The 26,144-nt window shown below is 39.0% G+C and overlaps 1 long non-coding RNA gene across 1 annotated transcript; it reads left to right on the forward strand.

Moving 5' to 3' along the window:
• The first annotated feature begins 23,474 nt into the window (after positions 1 to 23,474).
• Positions 23,475 to 25,928, forward strand: LOC134737157 (uncharacterized). Its single transcript, XR_010121802.1, has 2 exons — positions 23,475 to 23,590; positions 25,684 to 25,928. It is a non-coding gene; the product is annotated as an uncharacterized lncRNA (long non-coding RNA).
• The last annotated feature ends 216 nt before the right edge of the window (positions 25,929 to 26,144 follow it).

Genomic DNA, 26,144 nt, shown 5'->3' on the forward strand with positions numbered 1-26,144 from the left:
GGAAAATAAGGAGGAGCAAGTCATGCCTTTCATGGATGGCAGCAAGCAAAGAGAGAGAGCTTGTGCTGGGAAACTCCCATTTTTAAAACCATCAGATCTCATGAGATTTATTCACTTATCATGAGAACAGCATGGGAAAGATCCACCCTCATGATTCAGTTATCTCCCACTGGGTCGCTCCTACAACACATGAGAATTATAGGAGCTATGAGATGGGATTTAGGTGGGGACGCAGAGTCAAACCATATCACTACTGTTGTATTTGCCTTGAACCCATCCCCTCCTTGCCTCTGCCTTTTTCTTCAGGGAAATGCTCCTTTCAACCAGGCAATTTGGCCAGGAACTCAAATCTCTTACAGATGCCTACTCTCTGAATGGGCAAGTATATTTTCCTGCATTTTTTTCCATTTGAAACTAAGGGAACAATGGTAGTACCTTTTGGGTAGTGAAGGTGGGTGAATCTGGAAAAAAATAAGCCTGGAAGCGAATAGTGACTGTGGTCACTGTTGTGTAAAAGAAAGCAGCTCTTTTATAGGAGGAGAGGGGCAGAGGTGACACACAGAAAAGCAGAGGTGTGCATGTGTGTGCACGTGCTTGTATGTGGTAGAGAAGGAGAATCGCCTTGGCCCTGGAGTTCCTATTTCCTGACACCTGAGGTCCATTAGAGCTGTCTACTCGCTCTGCCAGGTTTATTTTTTCCAGTAAATTCTCCCATTCCAATGATACTTCAAACTGGGTTCCTGTTTCTTGCAATATAAAGAAACCCAAATAACATATTAATTTATCTAGGCATAAATACTTGCTATAGTTCATCTCCTTTAATCCACAACTATTGTAAGTAGTACAAAAAGAGGGGTTGAATTTTTAAGAAGAGTAACATATTAAGAATGCAGGAGTGGGGGTCTGGACTAGAGAGGAAGAGCTGTGCTCAGGGAGCAATAGAGGCACCTCAAGCATGGTGTTGAATTTACAGGAAGAATGTGTCAGGGCAATGCAGGAGGCCAGCAGCATAGGATCAAGCTTCTACCAGACAGGAGGCACAAGCTGCTGAAGCTCTTTTTGTCTCAGTCAAAATAGCTTAGCTTAGCCTGCAGTTTTTGGTGGTGGTGCGTGGGTGGGGAACTTGCGCTGTGAGTAATTAGAAAGCAGAGGAAGGAGAAAGGTAGAGGAGGCCAATGATGTTTTTGGAATTTTATTGCTCATTATATTTTTAAAAGCCTCAAGGGATAGGCACTATTCTGAATTATTAAAAGACTGGGCTTGTGTTTGTTCTTCCCAAGTGATCATTTATTTTCAAGTTCTGATTCATAGTAGATGCTCAATAAATATTATTTTAGTATTACCTAAAATTCTAAGCAAACTTATTTAACTTCAGATTAACAGATATATTTACGTTACTTCTAGAACTGTAAAGAATTTTGAATACTTTAATTCCAATTTCCACTCCCTCAAATGCTATTTATGTGAAGGATTTTAGACACAAATTGATTTGATATTATCCTCACAATTTAGGTGTGAACTGTTATTTTAAACAGTTCATATTTATTTAGATTTACCACATATTTTCCCTTTTATGCTCTCACTTTACTTTTTTTATCTCAGATATTCCTTTAGGATAAGTTTACTTCTTGAAATATCTACTGAAGATGTTATTTTAGTGAAGTAACATGCTCAGTTTTTATTCTCTGAGAACAACCCTCTTCTCGTATTTCCGTGCATAGTTTCACTGGGTATAGAATTCTAGGTTGCTAGTTTCATTTTTTTTCTTGGTGCTTTAAAGAAATTATTCCAGTATCTTCTGACCTTAATTCTGTTGTTACTGAAAAGTCATCAGGAAGGCTGATTATTGATCATTGACAGGTATTCTATTTTTTCTCCTAGGCTGATTTTAAGATCTTCTTTCTTTCTCTTAGGCGTTTTGCAGTATGACTACCATGTGTTTTTGTGTGAATTTCACACTATTTACTCTGCTTGAGGTTTGTTTGCTTTCTGAATCAGAGGAGTGGTGCCCTTTTTTAATTCTGGAAAAAATTTCAACCAGTGTGTCTCTTTTGCCATATTATTATGATTAATCATAAATTATACTTTTTCACTCTACCCTACCTGTTTCTCTACCATTATTTCATATTTTCTATATCTGTCTCTTGTTGCTACATGTAAGATAAAATATTAAATAAATTATTACATATTATGAACATTAAAATGCCATATGATAATTTCAGTATTTGCAATTTTTGCCAGTTTGACCCTATAATTTGCTGTTTGTACTAATTTTTATTCATGGGTACTTTCTTCATTCATATACTTATTAATTTCTCTTTATGATATTGTTCCTTGAAAATTTATCTGTGGGATTGTTTTCGAAGCCTGAATTTATAATATATTCTTTAAATGAGATTTTTAAAAATTTGCTTTCATCAAGCTTCTGGAGGAAATCTTAAAGTGGAACACTTTACATTAACTTTTTAACTTGGTGTTTTGGTGATTAAAAAGTATTTAATTCTTGCTTAAACCTTAGTGTGTAAGATCTGGCAGTTATAAATTTTCGGGTAAAATTTTTTCCTGTTATGTCTTTTTTTTTTGAGACAGTGTCTCACTCTGTTGCCCAGGATGGAATACAGTGGTGTGATCTCAGCTCACTGCAACCACCGCCTCCTGGGTTCAAGCAATTCTCATGCCTCAGCTTCCTGACTAGCTGGGACTACAGGCATGCACCACTATGCCAGGCTAATTTTTGTATTTTTAGTAGAGACGAGGTTTCACCATGCTGGCCAGGCTTGTCTTGAACTCCTAACCTCAAGAGATCTGCCCATCTTGACCTCCCAAAGTGCTGGGATTATAGGCATAAGCCACCATGTCCACTCCCTGTTAAATATTAAACAGGAAATATGGACACAAATGTGAATTTCCACTGTCTTTCTGGATAGATTTATTTCCCCAGTTCATGGGAGGGTCTTTAGTATAACCATTTAGTTGTTAGGTGTATTAGTCTATTCTCACACTGCTAATAAAGACATACTCAAGACTGGGTAATTTATAAAGAAAAAGAAGTTTAATGGACTCACAGTTCCACATGGCTGGCAAGGCCTCACAATCATTGGCGGAAGGCAAATGAGGAGCAAAGTCACGTTTTACATGGTGGCAGGCAAGATAGCCTGTGCAGGGTAACTCCCCTTTATAAAACCATCAGATCTTGTGAGACTTATTCACTATCACACGAACAGCATGAGAAAGGCCTTCCCCCATAATTCAATTACCTCCCACTAGGTCCTTCCCGTGACACATAGGGATTATGGGAGCTACTATTCAAGATGAGATTTGGGTGGGGACACTGCCAAACCATATAATTAGGCTTTATCTTCCATTTCCCACACTCTTGGTTAATGAAAAGTCAACCTTCAGCTGCCAGAAATCAGCAAACATCTCCAGAGCAAGCATCAGTTTCAACCTTTACCTATTCCTATGGATTTTGATTTTATCATCTTTTCCAATGTCAAAGCAAATCCCTAATTGTTTTGTATATGCACAGTGTTATCCTGCATTTCCAGATGTACTGTACACACATGTAACTCTTCCTACCTAGTCCTTCATATTGCCCAAAATGAAACATAAGTGTCTCTTAAAAATCACAAAATTAGGCTGGCCATGGTGACTCATGCCTGAAATCCCAGAACTTTGGGAGGCCAAGGCAGGAAGATTGCTTGAAGCCAGGGGTTTCAACCAGCCTGGACAAGATAGCGAGACCCAGACTCTACAAAAAGTAAAATAAATTAGCCAGTGTAGTGGCACATGTCTGTAGTCCCAGGCAGTGAGAAGGCTGAGGTGGATTCCTTGAGCCCAAGAATTTTAGGCTGCAGTGATCTATGATTGCACTGCTGCACTCCAGCCTGGGCGACAAAGTGAGACCTTGTCTCTAAAAACACAAAAACAAAAAGCCCCACAAAATTAACAAAATGAAAAATATCCTTGGCCTGGCATATGCTTTGGAAGAAAGAAATGTATCCTTTACCCAGGTCCCCTACCTCCTGTAAGAGGTAGTTGTAGGTGGAAAAACTTTTCCTCTTGCAGAGATCCTGGGGGAGGTAGAGATGAAAAACAGTGAAATAATTTGCTCTGGAATCCTCATCACTGAATAAATTAGCATGGGCTCATGGAGGGCTTTAATAAAAACTATAGTTTCAACACTCGTGCCATTTCTCATTGTTGCAAAAGGTAGTATTCTTGATCCTTGTTGGATATAGACAGTGCTTTGCTTTGGGAAAAGTACAGCCATGAGCCATTTGGCTGTTACAAAGTAAAACAAAATTTTATTTTGAAATTTGGGACAGTTGGCAGATAAGATACTCTATATAAATAGGATCTTAATTGTGGTGAGGAGAACTTTCATAAGAGATTATTTACTTGAGCTGATTTCTTTTGGCAAATCCTAGACACGGTCGGTCATGTCCTGGGATTCAGAGAAAAGAGGTCATGAGAAGAGGTCTTACGATAAGAGGAGAGGGGTCTCAACTGTATAGAAACTGGCTGAGTTTAAGGGCAGGAAAGGACCTCATCTGAAAGCGCATGAACAATAGACAATGGAGAAATGATATCTGACACTAAGCTTTAGGCTTTCCTTTCTTATGTGTCCATTTCCCTTTTGTTGTCTTAAAATACTAACTACAGCTGTATTAAATATTTAGGATCTGAATGTGTGGTTAAGTGAGAAAGTGAGAAGAAGACATCAGGAAAGAAAATATAGTAACAGTCCAGAGCACAGGGTGATAACTGACAATTAGTATTTGAAATGAGCAATCCTTAGGAATTCTTGGAAGTAGTTCACAGAGGAGTCTGAATTTCATGCAGTTATGTAAAACATAGTTAGGATTACTTCCCTTTGGATTTTGGTGGGTAGTATTATAATATTATAATAAGTAATATAGATAATATTTGTAATATAGTATAATATTTGGTGGATACTACTATAATAGTGTAATAAGTAATATAGTATAATAGTATAAAGATAATAATAGTATTCATTGACAACACAAGCATTTTTAGGGATATTGATTCAACTGTAGAAGGTGGCTTGTGATCAGAATTAGTGTCCAACAAAGTATGGTGCCTCATGGGTGGGGCAAAGTTACAAGCATTTTTTAAATTTTTTTGAGATAGAGTCTCACTCTGTCGGCCAGGCTGGAGTACAGTGGTGTGATCTCAGCTCACTGCAACATCCACCTCCTGGGTTCAAGTGATTCTCCTGTCTCAGCCTCCTGAGTAGCTGGGATTACAGGCGTTCACCACCACGCCCAGCCAATTTTTGTATTTTTAGTAGAAATGAGGTTTCACCATGTTGGCCAGGATGGTCTCTATCTCTTGACCTTGTGATCCCCCCACCTTGGCCTCCCAAAGTGCTGGGATTACAGGTGTGAGCCACCATGCCCAGAGCAGGTATACTTTCTTGAAAGTAGGAACATTCCTAGGGAAAATATTCATATGGCTCTAGGCAGTACATGCCATTTCTTTTCTTGAGTAAGCAATCATATTCTTCATGGTTTAAACTGGAGATAATAATAGTATTTGTTTCATAAGGTGATTGTAAAGATTAAATGCATTTCTACATGCAAAACAGATGTAACAATGCCTGGCACACAGTATGTACAATATAAGTTTTGGCTAGTTACTGTTATTATCATCCAGTTTGCTAGGAGAGGGGTGTGGGGAAAGGCTGGAAGTTTCTAAGCGTCAGATTCTAGTCCCAGGGCAGGGACTGATACATTTATCAGGAACAGAGGCAGAAATCCTAGGGGATCCACTAGACAAAGTGGCCAGGTGATATGATTGGGCTGTGTCCACACCCAGATCTCATCTTGAATTGTAGCTCCCATAATTCCCACGTGTCACGGGAGGGACCCAGTGGGAGGTAATCGAATCATGGGGGTGGGTGTTTCCTGTGCTGCTCTTGTGATAGTGAATAAGTCTCACAAAATCTCATGGTTTTATAAAAGCGAGCTTCCCTGCACGTTGTCTTGCCTGCCACCATGGCCCTGTAAGATGTGACTTCGTTCCTCATTCGCCTTCTGCCATGATTGTGAGGCCTCCCCAGCCACATGGAACTGTGAGCAAATCAAATCTCTTTCCTTTATAAATTACCCAGTCTCAGATATGTCTTTACTAGCAGCATGAGAACAGACTAATACACCAGGGTTGGGAAGAAAATCGTAACACAGGGATCCTATGACTTCCCAGCTATATGGCAAATTTTGTGAGGACAGGCACTATGTCTTCATACTTTATCCTTAGCACCTACTGAAGAGTCTGGCATATAGTGGATTCTCAGCAACTGTTTGTTGACTGAATGACTGAATGAAATGAATATATAGTTTATTAGTCCATTCTCACACTGCTATAAACAAATACTCAAGACTGGGTGATTTATAAAGAAAAGAGGTTTAATTGACTAACAGTTCAACATGGCTGGGGAGGCCTCAGGGAACTTACAGTCAGGGCAGAAGGTAAAGCAGAAGCAAACACGTTCTTCACAAGGCAATAGGAGAGAGAATGAGTGCCAGCAGGGGAAATGCCAGACACTTGTAAAACCATCAGATCTAGTGAGAACTCACTCACTATCATGAGAACAGAATGGGGGAAACTGCCACCATGATCCAATCACTTCCCACCAGGTACATCCCACAACATGTGGGGACTATGGGGATTACAATTCAAGATGAGATTTGTGTGAGGATACAGGCAACCATGTCATATGGGTTCCAAGTGTTTCCTCCATGCACAATGGATCCTATAGTAACATGGAAAAATACTTCCAAACCTCACTCCTAGTATGTCTACCTCAGTCTTTTAAGATTGCTGATGCTACCTTAAGGTTAAAGGCATCACTACCTCCAGGTGACAGGACTTGTGGAAGGTGGTGAAAGCAAGAGTTCCCTCCTTCCTGACTTTCTTACATATCACTGTCTTTTGGATTTTGGGAATCTCTGTTGTGAAGCTTTATTTAATTATTTTATTTATTTATTTATTCATTTATTTGAGACAGGGTCTCACTCTGTCACCCAGGCTGGAGTGTAGCGGCACAGTCATGGTTCACTGCAATCTCCACCTCCCACGCTCAAGTGATTCTACCTCCTCAGCCTCCCAAGTAGCTGAAACTACAGGAACATGCCATTATGCCTGCCTAATTTTTAAAATTTTTCTGTTTTAGATACAGGGTCTTGCTATGTTGCCTCAGCTGTTCTCAAACTCCTGAGCTCAAGCATTCTCCTGCCTCAGCCTCCCAAATTGCTGAGATTACAGTCATGAGCCACCACACCTGGCTGAATCTTACTTTAGGAATAAATTTTTAATTTCTTTTCTCAGAAATAAGGTAACTCAACCTTTTTTGGATTAGATGCCATACTGAATTGCTCAGAATAATCTTAGTTTGTTTGTTATTGATTTGGCATGGATTCTGGTACATCCCAAAAATCTCTTTACATATATGGATATATCCCTCTTATTATAAGTCATCTTTTATAGCGAAGAGGGGACATTCATTTGGACTCCCAAAACTTGACGTGTTTTACTCTTTTTCCTGCTTGAGCTTCTTCAACATTCAAGTTCTTGGTCCGACTCTCTCACATCCTTTAAATAGTTCCAGGTTTTGGCTTAAAAGAGAGCTTTGTTTTTGTTCCTTGCAACTACATAAGATTTGACCAAGGTACACTCTGCAGTGCTAACATTGAGTACACATTTCTTGCCCTTTTTGATGATACCCTGACTTCTTCCTGGCAAGCCTTTGTTAACCTTGATCCTTCTGCAGAAGGATGTAGTACACTTTCCACTCATCTTCTTCCCCATACCCTACCTCTTGTAAGTCATTTTCTCTTTTTGATCTGGCTTGTTCTCTTTAAGGACATCTTCAATGTGCATATTAACAATCATTTTCCAACGTTTTGGCTTCACCTCTTATGTTGAGATAATATCAGGATGCTCTGACACTGGTGGCTGTGGCTGCCACCTAAAGAAGCCTCCTTGCCAGCTCGTAATTTGTTTCTTCCCTCTACCTCTTCAAGCCTCCCGGCAGACTTCCTTTTTTTGTTTTAATGTGACTCTGCTTCGGGACATTTGCTTCTAGCCATAACTGAGTGGCTATATTGGTCTAATCTTCCCACTGAAAATAATTATAAAGGCCTGAGAAGATAAATAAAGCAAGTATTTGAAGGCATCTGGGAGTAACTAACACAGAAAAGGACGTGGGGCTATGATTCCTGAGAGGAGGGAAGCAACTGAGGTAAGTGCTGCATTCACTCCAAGGTTTATTTTTTCCTGAAAGCATTTTCCAGTTTCAGCAGAAAACAGCAGTTCCATTGGGCTGAGCAACAGAGGTCCGAATTTAGAATTTCTAAAGCAAATAGGACTGAAGGGGCAAAATCTTTCAGGGAAGAAAGCCATAGAGAATTGAGCTAAAAAAAAAAAAAAAAAAAAAAATTCATGCTCACAGTTTCCCCCTTACACCATGGAGGGAGAAATCCCAAGAAACTCAGCAAAAACAGCAACTGAAAACCTAAATTGCTTAGTGATATTTTGGTAGCCCTGTAATGCTAGAGAGACAGAGGTTGAAGTCCAATTCTTGCCACGGTGGGTTGGCTCTGGCAAACATACCGGGCTTTCAGTAGAGATCCCAAAGAGGCCATGCCATAGAAATAAGGACAAAATTGAAATAGACTAGACCCCAATAAAGCCTAAAACAACTCTTGACAGGATCAAGGTGATTTGCTGACGCTTGATATACCTGCCAAAGAAAACTCAACCCTCTTTGGAGGAATAGGGCATCATTCCATGCCCCTGTAATCTTCCATATAAGATGAAGGCATTTAATAAAAAACTCTCTGTCGTGTTAATAAAAAAACAAGACCAACTGACTGTATATAAAAAGAAAAGACAAATAATAAAAACAATCCTGTGGGTGATTCAGATATTAGAGTTACCACATAGAAACTAAAATAACTATAATTAATATGGCCAAGAAAATAGAAGAGAAGATGGAGAATTAAAATCTATTTTAAAAAGACAGAAGAAACCTGGAACCTATTTTAAAAAGTCAAATGGAAATTCTAAAATTAAAATATATAATAACTGAAATGAAGAACCCAATAATAAATCTAATTAGACAATTAAATATAGAAGAACCAAGCATTAAAAAATGGAAAGTTGGGTCATTACTTAGAAAACAAGGATGGAAAATGTAGTAAAAAGCATAAGATACATATGTGATATGGTAAAAAGGCTAATATACATTACTGGATTTCCAGAAGTAATATTCAAAGAAATACAAAGAAAACCACACCTAATTACACCAGAGTCAAACTGCTAAAAACCCAGAGACAGAAAGCCTAAAAGCAGCCAGAGAAGAGAAAAAATGCATTATTTTCAAAGTGGTAACAATAAATTTACAGTCTACTTTTCTATAGAAATGGTAAAAATTAGGAGATAATGAAATATCTATACCAAGAAAAAATATCTTTAATAAATAAAACTGAAATAAAGATTTTTAGACAAATAAAAACTGAGAGAATTAGTTGCCAGCAGACTAATACTAGAAGAAATATTTAAACAAAATTTCAAGTTGGAGAAATGTAATTACATGTAGGAAAAATGAATGTGCACAAAGGAATAAAGAACACTGAAGAAAGTAAATGTGTAGATAAATATAAATGAATATTGGTTGTTTAAAACAATAGTAACGTCTTGTGGAGTTCCAGATAGATAGATAGATAGATAGATAGATAGATAGATAATAGATAGATAGACAGGCAGACAGATAGATAGATATTGAGATATAATGTATGACAAAAATAATGAGAAAAGTGGAAAGATAAAGTTAAACTGTGGTAAGGTTCTTGTATTTTTCAAAGGGACTAGTGAAAGTATTAATTGCAGGTAGACTCATAAGTCAGTAATTCACATTGTAATTTCTAAGCTAGAATAATAACATAAATGTCCAACTAATAAACTAATAAAGTTTCTGTTTGGTTGGAAGCACACCCAGTCCACTGCTGAGGTTTACTTAAGGTAGAGGCAGTGTCAAGTCTCAATAATGCTCAGTGAGGAAGACATGCTATGATGTGGAGAGTCTATATCATTGGTTCATTCTAAAATTATTAACATTTGGATTCAGAAGTCATATATTTTCTCACACAAAGTTCTGCTCTTTGGGGAACAATTGTAATTTTCAGTAACATATAAAACAAATAGCATGGGCCCAAAATGGAAAGAAAGATCACAGGGAAGCTTATTGCAAAAGTCCACAGTAAAGATGCTGAGGCTCTTAATTTGAGGAAACTGGGTGCTCTCTCGTGGGGACAGTCTAGTAACAATTCGGATGTGAGTCTGAAATTCAGGTGAGACCTGCCTTCCCTTATGCTTACCCTGATGCATGGGAAATACTTGGTGCTTTTCCCCTTTAAACTCTGAAGCTCCTCCCTCCTTGTTCTGCCATCAGGGATAGCTCCAGACAGTCTCTAAATGCAGACATTCCCAGGTGAGAATCAGACACCTCCCTCCAAGGGATCTATAATATGCTCTCTGAAGGTTCTTTTGAAAGCCACGTTGCCCGTCTTCCCCTACCCCCCAAATGTACACATGCACACACACTTGGTTTAACGTTGTGAGAAACCATTGCACTCCCACTACCCTTTACAGAGAAGTTTACTTTCTTCATTCTGCCAGTGAATCTTGGCTTTTCCTAGCCTGGAGGTCGGTGGGGGGCTAAAGGTTGCATAATTGACAAGCTCTGCACAGATAGCTTAGGACCTGTGTCTAGATTGAGGAGCAAGTTGAGGCCTTCTCAGCCTTAACTGAAAAAAAAGAGGGAGGGAAATCTCATGTAATATTCTGCTCCAGGGCTAGGCAAGGTGGTTCATGCCAATAATCCCAGCACTTTGGGAGGACAAGGCAGGCGGATCACTTGAGGTCAGGAGTTTGAGAGCAGCCAGGCCAACATGGCGAAACCCCATCTCTACTAAAAATACAAAAAAATTAGCCTGGCGTGGTGATGGGCTCCTGTAATCCCAGCTACTCGGGAGACTGAGGAAGGAGAATCGCTTGAACCCAGGAGTCGAAGGTTGCAGTGAGCCAAGATTGCACTGCTGGGCAACAGAGCGAGACTCTGTCTGAAAAAAATAAACACACACACACACACACACACACACACGTTTTGCTCCAGTGAGGTGTCGTTACTTAGTTCTCTCTCATTCAGACATGTCTGTGCAGTGTGCCAATAATGCAAGCATGCCCCTGGATTTTCCTAATTTGATCATCTGCATTAAGGTAAGAGTGAAAATTAGAAGGCTGCATTATCGTTCTCCATTTGCAAAGTAATTTAAACTTTCTAATGCATTGTTCACATTTACTAGCCTTTCTGATCCTCCTCATAACCCTATGAGGTAGAAAGAGAAATTATGATTGTTTCCTTTATTTCAGATTTGGTTAGCACATTTCAGAATACTTAAGAAACATGTGCCAGGTCACACAGAGATAGGACTCCCAAGCTAGCCTGCTACCTGTTGGGAGTCCGAATTAAAGACCAAGTGGGAGAAGTGGCTTAAACAATCAGTCTGGCTGAATATAATGTGGCTTCATCACAAAGGTCCCATGATTTCTGTTTCCTCACTGGTCCTCCAAACCCATATTTATTGGGATTCAACTGCATTGCCTCTTTTCATATTTGCATTCAGGACCCCTATGCGTTTGTAGTTTCATGTTCTAGTGATCACTTTCTCCTGTCCATCCACTGCCATGTCCCTTTGATAGTGGCTCTTCAATTTTAAAGTTCTGCTGTTTTAAGAAAATATAGTTTTATTGGGTATTTTTCTTCTTTAAAAACAATTGCTGCTCATTATGGCAATTCAACTCATATTCTCACTCCCTAGTTATAACCATTGTTAATATTTTAATGTATGTAACTTTAGTATTTTTTCTGCTTATATTACATTTTACATGTATATATTTCTTACAAAATTTAGATCATTTTTGTAACCAAATTTTTGTTAAAAATATATGAACACTTTTCTATGTCATTAAATATTCTTATTCAATATTATTTTAGTGTTTATAATGATAAAATACATCATCTTATCTATTGTTGGATTCTTTTCCCCCAATTTTTGCTAATAAATGATCAAGTAGTGAACATACAGATCCTTAAATTCTTAACTAGATGAATAATTATTTCATCAGGATACATTTATACAAGTAACTTTCTGAAGAGGGGGGCAATTAAAAAAAACATTTTCATGCAAGTGGCAGATAAGTCTCCAGAAAGGTGGTACCAATTAATAATCTTATCTGGTTTATTTATTAAGTTCTTGCTCTGATTTTTTTCTCATTGCAAAGCTCTACACTGACTCTTATTATTTTTTCCATAAGACAATCGGATGAGAAAAGCAAAGCGACATTAAAAGAGCAAATAGGAAAACTTATTTTTCGGTCGCCTGCTTTTCCTTGTCTTGGTGAGACACTCTCCTGGCTTGATACCATAAGCCACCTTTCAAGCTTCTAAGGTCAGTTCTTGATGATTCATTCAGGTATTTTTTTTTTTAATGCGAAGGCTCATATGAATATGAAGAACGATAAACTCCAAAGATGTATTTTTCCTTCATGTGGTTTTTCCACAAAACTCCCACAGGTCAAGAGCTGCAGTTCTCTGCAGTTACCACTGAGTGTCAGGCAGGGAATAGTCTATCGCACATGTTTTGATATTTTTTCCAGATTTGTAGCCTCTTTTACATGGAAATGTTCAATAAGATAGCACATTAAATTAGCACATGATGAACTTTCTGTTACATTCCTCTCCAGTTCTTGAGAAGAAAACAGCAGTCTAGTGCTTTTCTCTCAAAATTAAAAAAAATCTTCCTATTTACAAAAATGTCTTAAGTCATTTCTTCTTGTTAGGTTACTTGATATTTTAACTACTTTTCAATGATGTCTTCATTGTAGTATTTATATTTACAAGAAAGATACTACAAAAGATCTCTGGTTGAATGCAAATCAAAGCCCAAACACTACAAATTAGTAAAGTAAATTTTGTGAAAATAAAATGCTAATTCAACTCCAACTATAGATTGAAAGGACTAAACAAAAACGGCCCCTCCAACACACTCAAGGATTTCCTATTAGATCATGACAAAAATATAGCCTTGTCAAGCAGCCCATAAAACACACGATTTAAACTTAAACAATTATGGCTCAACATAGCATTGTAGTCAACAATTTCATAAATAACACTTTCTGGGACACATGAGAACCCCAGAGTTATTTCCTGCTGCTTAGAAATATTTTCTACCTAGATCAACTTCTAATTTCAGTTTGGAGAGGTTCACGATTATGGAAATTTGGGAAAATTTATTCTTTCAGAGACATTCAGAGAAAGTAAAACATTTTGACCAAAGAGCCAACCAGCCTGTAGAATTAAATGCATTCTGAGATTACTATTTGACTTTGCAACATACACAGATCTATTGTAAGGTTTAGTTTTGTTATTGGTTGAATTGTGTTTACCCAAAGCAGATACATTGAAGTCCTAACCCTCAGTATTTCAGTATGTGACCTTATTTGGAAATAGAGTTGTTGTGGGTATAATGAATTAAGATGAGGTCATACTGGAGTAGGGTGACCCCCTAATCTGGCATGTCTGTGTCCTTATAAGAAGATGGCTGGGTGAAGACAGACACACACAAGGAGAATACCATGTGAGGATGAAGGCAGAGATTGAACTTATGCAGCTGCAAACTAAGAAACACCATAGATTGCCAGCAAACCACCAGAAGGTAGGAAGAGGCAAGGAGGGGTTTCCCCTACAGGTTCCAGAGGAAGCATGGCTCTGCCAACACTTTGATTCCAGAATTCCAGCCCCTAGACCTGTAAGGCAATAAATCTATACTGTTGTAAGTCACTTAATGTATAGTACTTTGTTATGGCAGCTCTAGGAAATCAATAAAAGTTTCTTCAGCACCATGCAAATTCCTTAAATCTGCTTAAAAATATACCCATTTGTGACTTAGGAAACTAGTTCAAGAGCTTGCTGGGATTAATGATTTGCCATGTATAATTAATACAAATAAACATGTATTCTGTATTTCACAAATAGCACTAAATGACATTCTTAATTTGTTTTGTAATGACATAACTTCGTTCTCCCACAGATTGCCATTGTATGGTGGTGGGAACCAACAGCCCTGGAGAGTGCCCCAGATGGTAGGGCATCTATTTGGTGCATGTTTAGGTTTGCCTGTCTACATGCTAGCAAATCTCTGAAGACAGCCAAAGCCTTCGGAAGGTCTTGTGAGGCTCTGAGGACTGACATATGTGAGAAGAGCCTAGACTAAATGCGGTTCCAGGATCATGTCACGTGCATAATCCAATGTCTCCAGTGGAGACTTGGACTTAGAAGATGCCCCCTAAATACCTGTTGAATACCATTTAAAAAGATGTTAATTATAAAATATTTCATGGAGGTAGAACATTTTTATTAATTTATTCACTTAATATTTATTGAGCATTATAATTTTTTTGGCAAAAAAAAAGCATGACACCATTTTAGAACAAAACAATTGGAGAGAGGGGAGGGATTGTACTCAAATAGCTAAACTTCGTAACTCAACACCTGTGTCAGGAAAGGTCACCTTTGCTCAATAAATACTTGATAATTTGCTGTCTAGAATTAGTTGTGATGTATAATTTAACAGTGGGATTTCACCATTATTTTAGATGAACAGAAATTACAGATATTATTATATCATTTCATAATGTCATTGTAGTCAATGCATTTTCAAAGTGTCAGTGTTCAAAAAGAATTTCAATCAAACTCCATTTCCTGAACTTTACATTGTAAAATCTTAGCCAGAAAAAGTGAGTATATCTTCAACTCTATGTAGTAAAGATAAAATTAAACTACTAATTTTTCCCCTGGTGGAAAGGTTGTAGGTGTGAAAGATCTGAACATTTTTTCAAACAAAGGACCCAGATAAATCCAAATTATTATCTTCATCACAAAAGCAACCATTTACGGAGGATTCACAATGTGCTACGAATGCACAAATGTGCATGATACCATTTTATTTTCACCACAGCCTTCCAAGGCAGTCATAACGTGAACAGCAAACCCTGAAAGCTTAGTAACTCACCAAGGTCTGACAGCTGGTGCATGCTACAGCAGGGATTTGAGCAGGCATTCTAACTGTAGAGCCATCAGCATTTACTGTGCACCTACTGTGTGCTGAAAGTACCACCATGAACAAGACAGGATGTGTGGGGGGTTGAAGCTTATATTCTAGCAAGTTTACCATTGCAGTATAGATTATTTCCTTCTCTTGAGATTTTTTCTTTCTTTTACTTAGTAAGCTGTCTCTTGTTACCAATGCATCATCAGCAACTTTATAAATTTGGTGGTTTATGCAGTTAAAATATCAGGTGCTTTGGGAGCATAATTGTTTGTGGGCCTCTGACTGAGGAGTTGATGGCACTAAACCTTGGATCTAATTTGTTCAGACTACATACAGTTCATTCACAAAGCAAGAAGCACCATCTGACTAATGTTTTGCACATATCATTTCACTTCCAAATGTCAAGTACTATTTTTTTAAAACTGTAAAGTAGTTAACAACACACTAAAAATCCTTCAAATGTGTTACAGTTGAGGTATTCACATGCACATAAGTTGTGGCAGCATCTTACTCACTTTTCACATGTTTGACAAACATGGTTTTACTAGCAAGTTACAGCTCACTAAAACTGACCTTAATTTTGAAAGGCTCACATGCACATTTCTTCATAATGGGTCTTTGTCCAATGTACACAGAGTTATATAATTGCTTTTTTCACAATTGGCAGGCAAGAATTCTGCTCTCGTTTAGGCCATTTTTAACCCTGAACTTGCCTCCCTATTTTCAATGCTCAGTTCAAATCAAACTGAGCAGGTGGATCTTCAACCCTTAAAAAGCAGTTCAAACCATGGCCGGGGGTGGTGGCTCATGCCTGTAATCCCAGCACTTTGGGAGGCTGAGGTGGGTGGATTGATTGAGCCCAGAAGTTCCAGACCAGCCTGGGCAACATGGCAAAACCCCGTCTCTACAACAAATACCAAAATTAGCTCAGTGTGGTGGCACATGCTTGTAGCCCCAGCTACTCAGGAGGCTTATGTGAGAGGATTACTTGAGCCCAGGAGGCAGAGGTTGCAATGAGGTAAGATCATGCCACTGTACTCCAGGCTGGGTGACAGAGCAAGACCCTGTAAAAAAATAAAAATAAAAAAGAAAGCATTTAAAGCCAAATGATGATCACTTTGTTCATGGGAACAGTGTCACTCTCAAAAAAAGGTTTTGGTTCCAGCCAAGACATATCTACAGTTTTATTGGAATACCAAATATTGAATTATTGTTGTCCTTGAAACTGGCTATGGTACACAGTTTGTCTGCCAGATCCTTTTTGGGGCATTTACTTGACTTTGTCCAGTGTCATTTCTTTCCCTTGGTCTACTGTTTTTCCCCTCTCTAGGGTAGCTCTTTCCAGTTGGGGATCTCTGCATTAGTGATGTAATGATTTTGTATAGTTAGTAGGAGGAAACCCAAGTAATTACATTTAAATCTGTAGAAATATGCCGGAAAACTGGGTGAGTTTTCTGGAAAATCCCAGGTGTGAATGATACCATAATCCCTTTCCAGGATCTATCCTATTCCCATTGGCGTTCAAGCCTCCATCATACTTTATGTACCTGCATTTGGACCTAGCAACACCTGATTCTTGTAATTTTCTCCCAAGTTAGAGTACAACTAGAGAAGGGAGTAATTTTTTCATTGAAAATCATAAAAAGGGGGAGGGATTAATGAAATCCTTTTGATCTTAGCATCACTAAATTTAGGACTAAGAACAGCCAATTTTCTAATGATTTAGCACATTTATTCTTTCAAGTCAAAGAGCACATCTGATCTATCTTTAATGCAAAGTTTTTAATGTAGGGCCGAGCACGCTCTGGCACTCGCTACCTGTGCCTGCCTGACTGACCACCCTACAACTGTTTGACTGAAGTTGCCAAGAAGGTTTGGCATATTTGCCCTCAATTAACAGATTGGATAGTTGCTAATTATCTGGATGAGGGATTTGGCTCCCTGAGCTTGCCTTTTCCAGCAAACAGGAAGAAAACATTCCACCATAGTGTTCTGAATTATTGGAATTTGTCCCCTAAGGCCTAGAGTTTAGAGAATTAATCTGGTGGATAAAAGAAATGGCTTAGTATTGAAGAACCATACATCTGAACGGTTTAATTGTGAAGCAGACTTCAGGAATGCATGCTTTGGTAAATGTTATTTTTAAGGTATTTATAATCTTTCTGGTGAACTACTGACAATCCATTGGTAGACTTTCGACCAGGTGGATTGCCCATGACAGATTATTTGTCTAAACTGGCTTCATTTGCAACCCACTGTACTTCTGGTGCCTCATTATGTGAAGGCCCACCCTTGTCAGTAACACAAAGTAATTTCACATTAATGCAACAAAATTGAAGCACAAAAGGGAAATTTTTAGCCAAAATATAGACTACAATGACCATAAACAAACATTATACAAAAGTTAACTTAAAATCCCATTTATTTAAAGTTATTGTTGCTCATTATTTTTTAAAACATTCAATTTATGTTGTTAATAAGTAAAGTATAGTGATGAACACTGTCCTTTGTGACCAAGAATCTGGTTAAATTCCAGAGACTTCAATCTAAACATCAATTTTCAACATAGCTTACCAAAGTTCTGTTAGAAGATAAATGATTAGACCAAATATGAAAGTTTTTATTACATAAAACAGGCAAAAAGAAGATAACAAGAATAATGACAAAAACAAAACAAAACAACAAAAATCAGCTAGAATATTAATGATTTAGCTTGAGCATGTTCTACGTCCTCACCATGTGACCAAGGACAATTACACCTTTTATGTCTCAATATCCTTATCTGTAAAATAGGGATGATGATAGTTGTATTGATCTCATAGATTCGCTATGAAGATTAAATAAAGTGCTTAGCGTAGTGTATGCTAACATCAATAAATGTTAGCTGTTATTAATTACAGATATTTCAGTAATTTAATTTACTTATTTACTGAAGTTCTAAACATACATGTGTAGCAAGTTGCCCAATGTAAAGTAACTTTAATTTAAAAAACCTTTTTTAGAAGAGCTACCGTTTGGAAGGTTGCGGTCAATTTCTGTTTCTAGAGGTGAAAGTACTATACACTAATAATATTGACTAACATTATTATTATTTGTTAAACTGTCAAAGATGAATCTCTTAAACAAATAAGGCTTTTTGGAGACACTGAGAAGCTGTGTCCTGGTTAGTACTTGTTCTTCTTACAGGGGTAAATAGTGCACATCATTGTCTGTGGCTTTCAAGGAGGAAGAAAAACGATTGCCCTAAAATTTTTTAAGATTTAGATTGAAATTCTGGTGTCCCACACGAGCTAAAAATCCTAGGTCTGGAAAATGTATTTGGGACAATTATTTTTGCCTTCTTTAAGCTCTGCAGGCTGCCTGCAGCTGGTGGGTGGGGAGGAGTGATGGCTAAGGCGAGGACTGTGTCAAGTTTTGGAGCAAATAACTCGGGGAGGTCTGGCCCTGAGGTAGGTGCTAAAGTCTCTCTTGACCTAACACCAGGAGAAATCAGTGCCCAGAACAGTTGTCGTGGCTTTGCATTGACATTTGTTCCAGATTTCTCTGAGTGTTCGGCTTTAAGGTAACAATTGGCAGCGGTAGCAGTGGAGAATGAGATCCTTTGGTGGCCAACTGAACAGGTAACAGCAGAAGTCCAGAGAGATTCAGTGGCTTGCTAAGTTCATCCAGGTAACCTGTGATAAAGGTAGGATCAAAGCCCTGGTTTCGTGACTTCCCATCAAACGCTCTTTCAATTTCCTTCCAAATAATTTTAGAAATTTAGAAATGTAGAGAGAGCTCTAATGTTGCTTATAACTCCTGAGAATGATTTAGTTAGATGCTGATGTTGGAAACCTTTTCTGTTACTATGTCTCATTCTTCAATGCTGATGTACATGCCTCTGGGTAAAAGCTACCTGGTAGAGAGTAGCTTCAGATAAATAAATCAAGAGCCATGCTTGAGAACATTCTTGGTGGAATATGAAATATGCTTTTGTCCACTCCTGCTCTCTAGTGATACCACTTCTATTTCTGCGTATTGACAAAGCAAAGGACACCAGAGATATTTCCTACGCAATAAGCCAGTCACCCGATATACAGAAGGACAGTTTGGAGCCTGTCTCTCTATAATTAGGGGAGGCAAAGGTGTTTCCAACCTTTTCTTTTTTTTTTAGTTATAAAAATGAATATCTTGAGCTTTCCCCTCCAGTAAAGACTGTCTGTTAATACCCGAAGTACTTCAGATTTATTGTGACAAGTGATACAGTACCATGTTCAAGGAAGAATTTTGGGATGCGTGCCTTGAAAACTTTTTTTTTTGTTGCCCATCTGTTTTGCTTGTCGCAATTCCTGTTTGTTTAAGATGTACGTATGCCAGAAATGTGGAAAGAATGTGTGTAGCGACAAGTGCTATCGAGCCATTTTCACACTGGACTTATGGGAAGCATGTGCTGCCCATCTGTGAAGTTCTCATTTTATGCAAATTTAGAAAATATATTCTTATGTCATGTTGCCTTAATGCCCAGGGGTAGATTGGAACATACACAAGGAAGAGAGAGACAGGGAGGAAATAACTTCACACCCAGTGATGGGATGGACTTGTTATGACAAAAGGAAGGTCTGAGATGCATGTTATTTGTCAAAAGGTGGAAGGGAATTTTTCTCTCCAAAAGTGTTGCCTACAGTAAAACAGAATGTCTTTCAGATCAATTTTTAATCTATGAATGAGATTGTAAGAGTTCCTATCTCTAGAAGCTTTGAATGGTAGACAGAGAGTACATCCTTAGCTGTGGGTCATTCTTATCTTTTGGAACATTCAGTCAGTGGCCTCAAATATGCTCTGAGTTCCAAAGGAGAACATTTTTAAGGACATCAGTATGTTGCCAAGCCAGGAATTATTTCTGAGGGATTACACTCTGTGGATCTTTAAGACAATACCGAGGGTCCTATTTGTCTCCATGTTCTACCTTCTCAACATGCATTTCATACAAAACTCACCAGAAGTAAATGGGGAAAGAAACTGCTCTTGGAAGAAAGCCTTGGGGAGATGATGGGGTTAGAGAAGCTGCCTGCAATTCTGACTGCTTGGTGGGTTGTCCTGAGACTGAATCAGGTGAAGGGTCAGATATGTTAAGAGGACTTGTTTCATCAGCGTCCCCACATTCTGGATGTTGGGTGGAAACAGCTCTCCCCATGCCATGTTAGCATGATTATAAGTACTTGAAATTTATCTAAATCTAGTCTCTGTTTTCAAGAAAATAACACAATATAAAGCTGAATATGAATGAAATTTTTATATGGCTATAAGAATCAGGACCCTAAGAAACAGATGATGAATGGGGTCTCAGAGAAGGAGCTCAAATGATGGGGTAGGGTTGGTAGCGTTCTGGCTGCTCAGAGCCGGTGCCCTAAACTCAGAATTCTAAACATAGACCAGGGCAGGCATCATGGGTGTGTGACCTGTGCAGTCACACAGCACCCAAGCTTAGAATGGTCCTGAATTTGACTTAATGCTCTGCTGTCATCTTAACGTTCTCAATATATTTTAAATAGGGTGCCCAGCATTTTCGTTTTGTACTGGGCCCCGAAAATTATGTAGCTGGTCTTATTGATGACAAAGACAAGAAAATACTTACAAACTCAAGTAGAGCTTGAGGAGAGTTAAGGCTGAAAGGTCACACCTGAAGAACAGGGAGGAGGATCAGGTGTAAACAACGGTCTGCTTCCCCCTGGCTTCCTCAGCAATACTCTGCCTCCTCTAATACATAGTGGGGACCTGGAGGTTGCAGCCATGACTTTCCTATGTGGGCTTCTTGGCACCTGTCCTCACAATTACAAACTCCTTCTAGTTGCTCCCAGCTGGGCCACTGACCACTGCCTATTTAGCTGCTGGTGATTGCCTGGAGCTCCTCAACACAATACCCTCTGTTAAATGTTGCCTTCTGACATGAGCTCTAGCTGAGAACTCCACCTGTAGAAGACTCCATTTTTCCCTGCCTCCAAGGGATACCACTTATCACACTCCTGCTCCTAACTTGTTTCTCCCACTGTTAGGTTCCCAATCTCTACTTCTTTAGATTTGGCTTCAGAATCTCCTCCCAGTCATGGAAAACTCTATCCCCTCTTGTAAGTATGGTTCTCATTCAGGATTTATGCCTCATTCCTATTAGTACATTATTTAAGTCTGAGACATTTAGTCTAAAGAAACTGTCTGTAGGATTTCTGCCCGATCATCACTGATTTCGCCTCAAGTGAAAGTAAAGTTGAAAGTCCAGGGTGATCTGGGGCCCTCCAAAGTCAGTCTGCTTAAGACCTGCTCATTGATTTTAATTTCTGGCCACTGTATTCTTCCAATAGCCCAGTGAGTAGTTGTTTAACCAAATGTATGCACCTATACACCAAGGACAAACACTAGTCCTCAAGACAGTGTATTCTAAATTCTTTTGTTGTTGTTGCTGTTGTTTGTTTTTTGTTTTTTTTCTTTTTTGAGACAGAGTTTCGCTCTTGTTGCCCAGGCTGGAGTGCAATGGTGGGATCTCAGCTCACTGCAACCTCCGCCTCTCAGTTTCAAATGATTCTCCTGCCTCAGCCTCCCAAGTAGCTGGGATTACAGGCATGCGCTAACACACCCAGCTAATTTTGTATATTTTTTAGTAGAGACGGGGTTTCTCCGTGTTGGTTAGTCTGGTCTCGAATTCCTGACCTCAGGTGATCTGCCCTCTTCAGCCTCCCAGAGTGCTGGGATTACAGGCGTGAGCCCCTGTGCCTGGCCTCTAAACTCCTAAGAGTTAAATATTCTGACCACTGCTCCATAATTTGCAAGGTGCTTCTCTTAAGATGGAGTCATTTCTTTTTTTTTTTTTGCATTATTGTGTAGTACACGGTTGCTTTCTTTCATCCATTCAAACGTTTCCTCTTTTAACCATTCAAACCATTCTCTTTCAGGCCTACCAGGAATAAAAAAGAGTCTGTCTGTTACTCGGTTCATCCACAAACAAATATTTATTTGTTTCTATAGATATTGGAGATAAAAGTATGAACAAGTCAGACAGAGTCTTGCCTTCTAGAAGCTTAAACTTCTGTGCTGGGAAGAGGTAATAAACATATTTACAGGTAAATATGAAATAAAATGTCAGGTACATTTAAATATTTCAGAGATTATAAAATATGATAATGCCGTAGCAAGTGATTGGGTTGTGGCTTTAGCTCAGGCAATCTACAATGGCCACACAGAGAAAGTGGCATTCAAATTGAGACCTGAAGGCCGAAAAGGATGCACCATGTGACAGTAAGGAGCCAAAATATTCTAAGTAGAAGGAATTGCAAGTGCAAAGGCCCTGAGGTAGGAATAGGCATGGCAAGGACGAAAGACAAAAAGGCACGTGTAAAGGGATCCCGGTCCATGAAGTGAGGAGTTGAGGGGAAGCTGAAGAGGTCAGCAAGGCATATAGGAGTCACATTATATACTGGGGAAAAGTTTGGTTGTTATTCCACATGCAATAGGAAATCATCAGAGGTTTGATGTAAGTAGTTGGCATGATTTTTTAAATGCAACTGCTCTGGCAACACTGTGGAGGATAGATGATGGGGTTGGGAGGGCTAAACAGGGGTTCAATGACCAGCCAGGGAAATGGAGAGAGATGGTGGGAACTGGAATCATGGCTGTAGCTGTGGAAATGATAAAAGGTGATCAGATTTGGGAATCCAGTGTGTTTTGGAACTAGATCCAACAGAACTTGGTGGTGGGGTCAAGGTGATACGGAAGGGAATGAGAAGAATCAAGGATCATTTCTAGTGTTGTACCTGAGTAACTACTGGTGCTCTTGATCCAGCTGGTGAGGTGACAGGTTGTAAGGGTGGGATTGGATGAGGTATGGAAAATTCAAGAGTTTTCTCTTTAGGTTATAAAGCTTGAGGTGCCTATTCCTAAGTTCTTAAAGGTATAAAACAGGCAGTTGGATATAAGTACCTGGAACTCAGAACATGTAGAAGTTGATAAGTACAAGGGTCCCAAAACTGAGATTCTTAATATCCATTTCTTTGCTACACAATCACACAAATACGGCTTAATGATTACCCCTCATAAGAACTCAATTACATTCTTAGCCAAGGTCCTTTATTGCTTGTTTAGGGAGGGAGAAGGAAAGGATCACTTTACTCTATCACCTCCACTTATTTCTCTTTTCCCATGATAAAGAGGCCTCTAAGTGACAGCAGCAAGCTGAGGGGTGGCTTGAGATGGAAGTGAATATGAGGACATAGCCACGCCTGGCTGCATGCCTTTAATTATCATGTCCTGACTCTTCTACCAGCCCACTGGGTTTGGCTGATAATGGAATCGCTGCCTGAGAGTGGGTCAACCAGCTCAGTGCCTGGCACAACTCAAGAACTCAGGAAACACCTGCTAAATCAATGGTATGCCTTCAAAAACTCCCTCTATACTACTTTTGCTTGTTCTATACAACTATTTATGACCTCAAAATGTCCATTTAAGCCAATGCCTTTGGAATAATCCTTGATTTTTTCACGTTTCAACATTTAGTCCATCAACAAATCTCAGCATTTCTCAAACATGTTCATTGCTCTCTATTTTATTTCCCCTATCCTTTCTCTACACTATCATTATCTTTTGCCTGAACTTTAGAAACATTCTCCTCTCTGACCTCCTTGCGTTAACTTGTGCCCACCGTCTAATCCATTTTCCACACAACAGTCAGAGTGATCATAATAATCTGTGCCTTAGTTTCCTCATCTGTAAATGGGACTACTAATAGTGTCTATCTTGACACTTTCTTGAAAGGATTACCCAGGATGACAAAAGAAAAGCACTTACAACAGTGCCTGAAATTAACACTTTTGGTTAATTAAACCCTTAAACAGCCTTCTCCTTTTCATCTTGCTATATCTAATACCCCATTACAAAAAGACTGAAAAACTTTTCTAGAATTGAAATCTGATGCTGTCATTTCATTGTTTTTAAAAAATTATTTATTGAAAAATTTTCTGTAGAGACAAGGTCTCCCTATGTTGCCTAGGCTGGTCTCAAACTCCTGGGCTCAAAGGGATCCTCCCACCTCAGTCTCCCAAGTAGATGGGATTGCACCTGTGAGCCAGCACACTTGGCTTGATCCTGTCACTTCAAAAAACTCCTATTATCTTCAGGATAACTCAAACGTCTTAGCCTGACCTAAGTGGACCTTCATGATATGCCCCTTGCCTACCTCTTTCACCTCACTTTTTGCCTGAGTTCCTCCCACCTGTCCCCATTCCATGCACACACACACACAGCTGCACCTCTCGAAACTCTACCCATACCACACTTCAATGCCAGTTCCAAAAAGGCACAGTGTCTTCTCTCAGTCTAGGTCTTTGCAAATATTTTTTCATTTGCCTTAAATGCCTTTCCTCCCTCTTTCTTCACTCCCCACCTTCCACACATACATCACTGTGCCCCTTCACATAGATAACTTCAACTCAGCATTTAGGACTCCACTTAGTAAGTTCCTGGCCACACCCAGCTTTCCCTGAACCCAGCAAGGCCAAGATAGGTTTGCCTCTGGTGTGTTTCCATAACATCCTTTGTATACAACTATTACAGAACTTATAACAGGATGTGAAAATCAAAATCTTAGCTGAGACCAAAGAAAACAGAAGTAGTATCTTAAAGGAGATCGAGAACAGAAACAAAATTTACAAGGTAGTGGTTAAAAAATGGTTACCTAACTTTTCAACTCTCTCACCTATATTAATGATATGAGAGCTAAGAATGAGAGATGAGAGAAGAATTGGGGTTTGTAGAGGGTTATACTGTAAATGCAACCTTCTCCACCTAAAGGAGAAAGGGAGGAGGATGGGAGGAAGAAGGAGAAAAGGAGGAGGATGGAAGGAAGAATTTCCAATAGAGTAGCCTGCAATGAAGAAGGCATGTGTGTAGATTCCAGAATTTGGATTCCAGCTCTCATTTTATTACTTGCTGTGTAACTTTGAAAAGGTCACTAGGGTTTGAAAGAAAAAAGTTGACTTAGATCATTTTAATGGTCTTTTCAAGCTCTAACATGCATGATTCTATAGTTTAGTAAAGGAGGAGAAACTTATGTCCTTGGTTGTCCTAAATCAGAGGATTAGATGAAACAGGATAGATCATTGAGCTTTTGTAATTTGAGAGAGAGCGAGAGAGAGACTTGAGCTTCCTTGAATAGAGAGAGGCTTTGAGAACTGATTCTTCAATTCTGGATATACAATTGCCAAATACAAATGTATACCTTTCATTCCCCTTAGCAAATCTCTATTCCAGTTACCCTACATGGATTTTCTATCATGAGTGTCTTGTCCTCAAGCTGTTTTTTATTTAACTGCTAGGAACTTCCCTGAGGTGGATTGAATGATGGCCCCAAAATGGTATATCCACATCCTAACCTCCAGAAATTGTAAATATAACATTATTTATAAAAAGAGTCTTTGCAGATATAATTAAGGAACTCAAGATGAAATCATCTTGGATTATCCAGGGGGACCCTAAAGTGAGTGACAAGTATCCTTGTAAGAGGAGAAACATGGGGAAGAAGAGGCCACATGAAGACAGATGCAGAGGTTATGAAGCCACAAGCCAAGTGATGCCTGGAGCCACCAGAAGCTGGAAGAAGCAAGGAAGGATGCTCCCCCAGAGCCTTTGGAGATAGCACGGCTCTGACAACAGCTTGATTTTGGACTTTTGGCCTCTAGAACTGTGAAAGAATAAATTTCCGTGATTAAAGCCTCTAGTGTGGAACTTTTTGACAGCAGCCCTAGATAACTCGTGTATTCTCTGTGATATGCTTCTGATCAGAGCTTGCATTCTAACACATGTTTCACTTTACCTCATCGAAGCTCAGCTCTCTGGGTGGTATTCTTTAAGGACTCAGCTATGCCATCTGATAAACCAAGGTTTGTCTGCATGTCATGATAACTGTGGATCATGTCTGCATTTCTT

This window comes from Symphalangus syndactylus, chromosome 7, assembly GCF_028878055.3.
Source record: "Symphalangus syndactylus isolate Jambi chromosome 7, NHGRI_mSymSyn1-v2.1_pri, whole genome shotgun sequence".
Classification (NCBI taxonomy): domain Eukaryota; kingdom Metazoa; phylum Chordata; class Mammalia; order Primates; family Hylobatidae; genus Symphalangus; species Symphalangus syndactylus.